The following is a 6000-nucleotide window of genomic DNA, read 5'->3' as shown; positions in this document are numbered from 1 at the left end:
AGTCCAAAGAGCATGTCATGTCATTTAAAGCCAGTGTTATCTTCCTCAGATAAGTCTTTCTCGTCCCGAAAAGGACACTCCTTTCCTGAAGTTTGTTTTCCCCTTTCTTTGTTTCTTTTCGAATCTCTTTTATGTCTTAACCCCAAGTTCAGGATACACCGGAGAGGGCAGGTGGCAGGTTTGTTTGCACGGAATCCCGTCTCATGAAGGAAAGCGCCTCATTTCGTTGGTACGATTGCCCAAGCCTGATGGATCATGACGTTTGATGGTGTTTAAAGAGGAAAGATAGAAATCTTCCCCAGCAAGTCCGCCTTCGGAAAAATCCCCACAGAGTTTCCCCCTGTACAAATCCCCACAGAGTCTTTCCTTTTGTACAATCTCCCACAGAGTCTCCCCAATAATAATAAAAAAAAAATGGAATCTCCCCAGCACATCCCAGCGAGTCCCTTTGTAAAAATTCCCCAACAAGCTTACCCCAACAAATCCTAGAAATCCCGCTTTGAAATAAATCCCCAGCATGCCCCATTGTACAAAAATCCACACAAAGAATCCACTTTGTAAATATTCCCCCACAGAGCTTCCTTTTGTACAAATTCCCACAGAATACCTCCAATAAAATCCACGTCGAGAACCTCCAATAAAAATGGGACAAAAAAAAGGAAAAGAAAAAAAAAGGAGAGCCTTACGAAGCAAGTCATCACAGAATCTGGAAATACAAGCCTGAGCAGTCTAAAGGGTTTCGCCATTCGAATCAAATCAATGGCGGGACTTCGCAATAGAACTAGAGACGCAACAAAGCAACTGGGAACGATCAAGGTCACCAAATCGACCGTCATTTCCCGAACTAACAAGTGTTCTTTGTCTGAAAAGGTTCAAACAGGTCCGTGCAAGAAGCAGGTGTCGCCCAAAGGGGAAGGTACACGGGTACAAGAAACATTTTGGCAATAAGGAATTCACTCAAAAGGTAAGCTCCCGCAAAACTCCCTTTTGTTCTTTTACTAAAATAAGAAAAAAAAAAAGAAGTCAGTGGTTATTCTCGAATTTTGTCCCCAGCCATCAGCATTAGGGTTTTTAAACCCTAAACTGAATTTTCCTTTTAGTCAACATTAGGGCTTTAAACCCTAAACTGAACTTTTTCCATTCAGCCAGCATTAGGGTTTTAAACCCGAAACTGAGCTTTTCCATGCAATCAGCATTAGGGTTTTAAACTCTAAACTGAATTTTCCTTTTAGTCAGCATTAGGGCTTTAAACCCTAAACTGAACTTTTTCCATTCAGCCAGCATTAGGGTTTTAAACCCTAAACTGAGCTTTCCCATGTGATCAGCATTAGGGTTTTAAACCCTAAACTGAATTTTCCTTTTAGTCAGCATTAGGGTTTTAAACCCTAAACTGAACTTTTTCCTTTCAGCCAGCATTAGGGTTTTAAACCCTAAACTGAGCTTTTCCATGCAATCAGCATTAGGGTTTTTAACCCTAAACTGAATTTTCCTTTAAGTCAGCATTAGAGTTTTAAACCCTAAACTGAACTTTTTCCTTTTAGCCGGCATTAGGGTTTAAACCCTAAACTGAGCTTTTCCATGCAATCAGCATTAGGGTTTTAAACCCTAAACTGAATTTTCCTTTTAGTTAACATTAGGGCTTTAAACCCTAAACTGAACTTTTTCCTTTCAGCCAGCATTAGGGTTTTAAACCCTAAACTGAGCTTTTTCCATGCAATCAGCATTAGGGTTTTAAACCCTAAACTGAATTTTCCTTTTAGTCAGCATTAAGGCTTTAAACCCTAAACTAAACTTTTCCATTCAGCCAGCATTAGGGTTTTAAACCCTAAACTGAACTTTTCCATGCAATCAGCATTAGGATTTTAAACCCTAAACTGAATTTTCTTTTTAGTCAGCATTAGGGTTTTAAACCCTAAACTGAACGTTTTCCATTCAGCCAGCATTAGGGTTTTAAACCCGAAACTGAGCTTTTCCATGCAATCAGCATTAGGGTGTTAAACCCTAAACTGAATTTTCCTTTTAGCCAGCATTAGGGTTTTAAACTCTAAACTGAACATTTTCCTTTCAGCCAGCATTAGGGTTTTAAACCCTAAACTGAGCTTTTCCATGCAATCAACATTAGGGTTTTAAACCCTAAACTGAATTTTCCTTTTAGTCAGCATTAGGACTTTAAACCCTAAACTGAACTTTTTCCTTTCAGCCAGCATTAGGGTTTTAAACCCTAAACTGAGCTTTTTCCATGCAACCAGCATTAGGGTTTTAAACCCTAAACTGAATTTTCCTTTTAGTCAGCATTAGGGTTTTAAAGCCTAAACTGAACTTTTTCCTTTCAGCCAGTATTAGGGTTTTAAACCCTAAACTGAGCTTTTCCATGCAATCAACATTAGGGTTTTAAACCCTAAACTGAATTTTCCTTTTAGTCAGCATTAGGGCTTTAAACCCTAAACTGAACTTTTCCATTCAGCCAGCATTAGGGTTTTAAACCCGAAACTGAGCTTTCCATGCAATCAGCATTAGGGTTTTAAACCCTAAACTGAATTTTCTTTTTAGTCAGCATTAGGGTTTTAAACCCTAAACTAAACGTTTTCCATTCAGCCAGCATTAAGGTTTTAAACCCGAAACTGAGCTTTTCCATGCAATCAGCATTAGGGTTTTAAACCCTAAACTGAATTTTCCTTTTAGCCAGCATTAGGGTTTTAAACCCTAAACTGAACTTTTTCCTTTCAGCCAACATTAGGGTTTTAAACCCTAAACTGTGCTTTTCCATGCAATCAGCATTAGGGTTTTAAACCCTAAACTGAATTTTCCTTTTAGTCAGCATTAGGGTTTTAAACCCTAAACTGAACTTTTTCCTTTCAGCCAGCATTAGGGTTTTAAACCCTAAACTGAGCTTTTCCATGCAATCAGCATTAGGGTTTTAAACCCAAAATTGAATTTTCCTTTTAGTCAGTATTAGGGTTTTAAACCCTAAACTGAACTTTTTCCTTTCAGCCAGCATTAGGGTTTTAAACCCTAAACTGAGCTTTTCCATGCAATCAGCATTAGGGTTTTAAACCCTAAACTGAATTTTCCTTTTAGTCAGCATTAAGACTTTAAACCCTAAACTGAACTTTTTCCATTCAGCCAGCATTAGGGTTTTAAACCCGAAACTGAGCTTTTCCATGCAATCAGCATTAGGGTTTTAAACCCTAAACTGAATTTTCTTTTTAGTCAGCATTAGGGTTTTAAACCCTAAACTAAACGTTTTCCATTCAGCCAGCATTAGGGTTTTAAACCCGAAATTGAGCTTTTCCATGCAATCAGCATTAGGGTTTTAAACCCTAAATTGAATTTTCCTTTTAGCCAGCATTAGGGTTTTAAACCTTAAACTGAACTTTTTCCTTTCACCCAGCATTAGGGTTTTAAACCCTAAACTGAGCTTTTCCATGCAATCAGCATTAGGGTTTTAAACCCTAAACTGAATTTTCCTTTTAGTCAGCATTAAGAATTTAAACCCTAAACTGAACTTTTTCCATTCAGCCAGCATTAGGGTTTTAAACCCGAAACTGAGCTTTTCCATGCAATCAGCATTAGGGTTTTAAACCCTAAACTGAATTTACTTTTTAGTCAGCATTAGGGCTTTAAACCCTAAACTGAACTTTTTCCATTCAGCCAGCATTAGGGTTTTAAACCCGAAACTGAGCTTTTCCATGCAATCAGCATTAGGGTTTTAAACCATAAACTGAATTTTCTTTTTAGTCAGCATTAGGGTTTTAAACCCTAAACTGAACGTTTTCCATTCAGCCAGCATTAGGGTTTTAAACCCTAAACTGAGCTTTTCCATGCAATCAGTATTAGGGTTTTAAACCCTAAACTGAATTTTCCTTTTAGTCAGTATTAGGGTTTTAAACCATAAACTGAACTTTTTCCTTTCAGCCAGCATTTGGGTTTTAAACCCTAAACTGAGCTTTTCCATGCAATCAGCATTAGGGTTTTAAACCCTAAACTGAATTTTCCTTTTAGTCAGCATTAAGAATTTAAACCCTAAACTGAACTTTTTCCATTCAGCCAGCATTAGGGTTTTAAACCCGAAACTGAGCTTTTCCATGCAATCAGCATTAGGGTTTTAAACCCTAAACTGAATTTACTTTTTAGTCAGCATTAGGGCTTTAAACCCTAAACTGAACTTTTTCCATTCAGCCAGCATTAGGGTTTTAAACCCGAAACTGAGCTTTTCCATGCAATCAGCATTAGGGTTTTAAACCATAAACTGAATTTTCTTTTTAGTCAGCATTAGGGTTTTAAACCCTAAACTGAACGTTTTCCATTCAGCCAGCATTAGGGTTTTAAACCCGAAACTGAGCTTTTCCATGCAATCAGCATTAGGGTGTTAAACCCTAAACTGAATTTTCCTTTTAGCCAGCATTAGGGTTTTAAACTCTAAACTGAACATTTTCCTTTCAGCCAGCATTAGGGTTTTAAACCCTAAACTGAGCTTTTCCATGCAATCAACATTAGGGTTTTAAACCCTAAACTGAATTTTCCTTTTAGTCAGTATTAGGGTTTTAAACCATAAACTGAACTTTTTCCTTTCAGCCAGCATTTGGGTTTTAAACCCTAAACTGAGCTTTTCCATGCAATCAGCATTAGGGTTTTAAACCCTAAACTGAATTTTCCTTTTAGTCAGCATTAAGAATTTAAACCCTAAACTGAACTTTTTCCATTCAGCCAGCATTAGGGTTTTAAACCCGAAACTGAGCTTTTCCATGCAATCAGCATTAGGGTTTTAAACCCTAAACTGAATTTTCCTTTTAGTCAGCATTAAGAATTTAAACCCTAAACTGAACTTTTTCCATTCAGCCAGCATTAGGGTTTTAAACCCGAAACTGAACTTTTCCATGCAATCAGCATTAGGATTTTAAACCCTAAACTGAATTTTCTTTTTAGTCAGCATTAGGGTTTTAAACCCTAAACTGAACGTTTTCCATTCAGCCAGCATTAGGGTTTTAAACCCGAAACTGAGCTTTTCCATGCAATCAGCATTAGGGTGTTAAACCCTAAACTGAATTTTCCTTTTAGCCAGCATTAGGGTTTTAAACTCTAAACTGAACATTTTCCTTTCAGCCAGCATTAGGGTTTTAAACCCTAAACTGAGCTTTTCCATGCAATCAACATTAGGGTTTTAAACCCTAAACTGAATTTTCCTTTTAGTCAGCATTAGGACTTTAAACCCTAAACTGAACTTTTTCCTTTCAGCCAGCATTAGGGTTTTAAACCCTAAACTGAGCTTTTTCCATGCAACCAGCATTAGGGTTTTAAACCCTAAACTGAATTTTCCTTTTAGTCAGCATTAGGGTTTTAAAGCCTAAACTGAACTTTTTCCTTTCAGCCAGTATTAGGGTTTTAAACCCTAAACTGAGCTTTTCCATGCAATCAACATTAGGGTTTTAAACCCTAAACTGAATTTTCCTTTTAGTCAGCATTAGGGCTTTAAACCCTAAACTGAACTTTTCCATTCAGCCAGCATTAGGGTTTTAAACCCGAAACTGAGCTTTCCATGCAATCAGCATTAGGGTTTTAAACCCTAAACTGAATTTTCTTTTTAGTCAGCATTAGGGTTTTAAACCCTAAACTAAACGTTTTCCATTCAGCCAGCATTAAGGTTTTAAACCCGAAACTGAGCTTTTCCATGCAATCAGCATTAGGGTTTTAAACTCTAAACTGAATTTTCCTTTTAGCCAGCATTAGGGTTTTAAACCCTAAACTGAACTTTTTCCTTTCAGCCAACATTAGGGTTTTAAACCCTAAACTGTGCTTTTCCATGCAATCAGCATTAGGGTTTTAAACCCTAAACTGAATTTTCCTTTTAGTCAGCATTAGGGTTTTAAACCCTAAACTGAACTTTTTCCTTTCAGCCAGCATTAGGGTTTTAAACCCTAAACTGAGCTTTTCCATGCAATCAGCATTAGGGTTTTAAACCCAAAATTGAATTTTCCTTTTAGTCAGTATTAGGGTTTTAAA

This window comes from Nicotiana tabacum, chromosome 10, assembly GCF_000715075.1.
Source record: "Nicotiana tabacum cultivar K326 chromosome 10, ASM71507v2, whole genome shotgun sequence".
Lineage (NCBI taxonomy): Eukaryota > Viridiplantae > Streptophyta > Magnoliopsida > Solanales > Solanaceae > Nicotiana > Nicotiana tabacum.
This window is presented reverse-complemented; position numbering follows the sequence as displayed.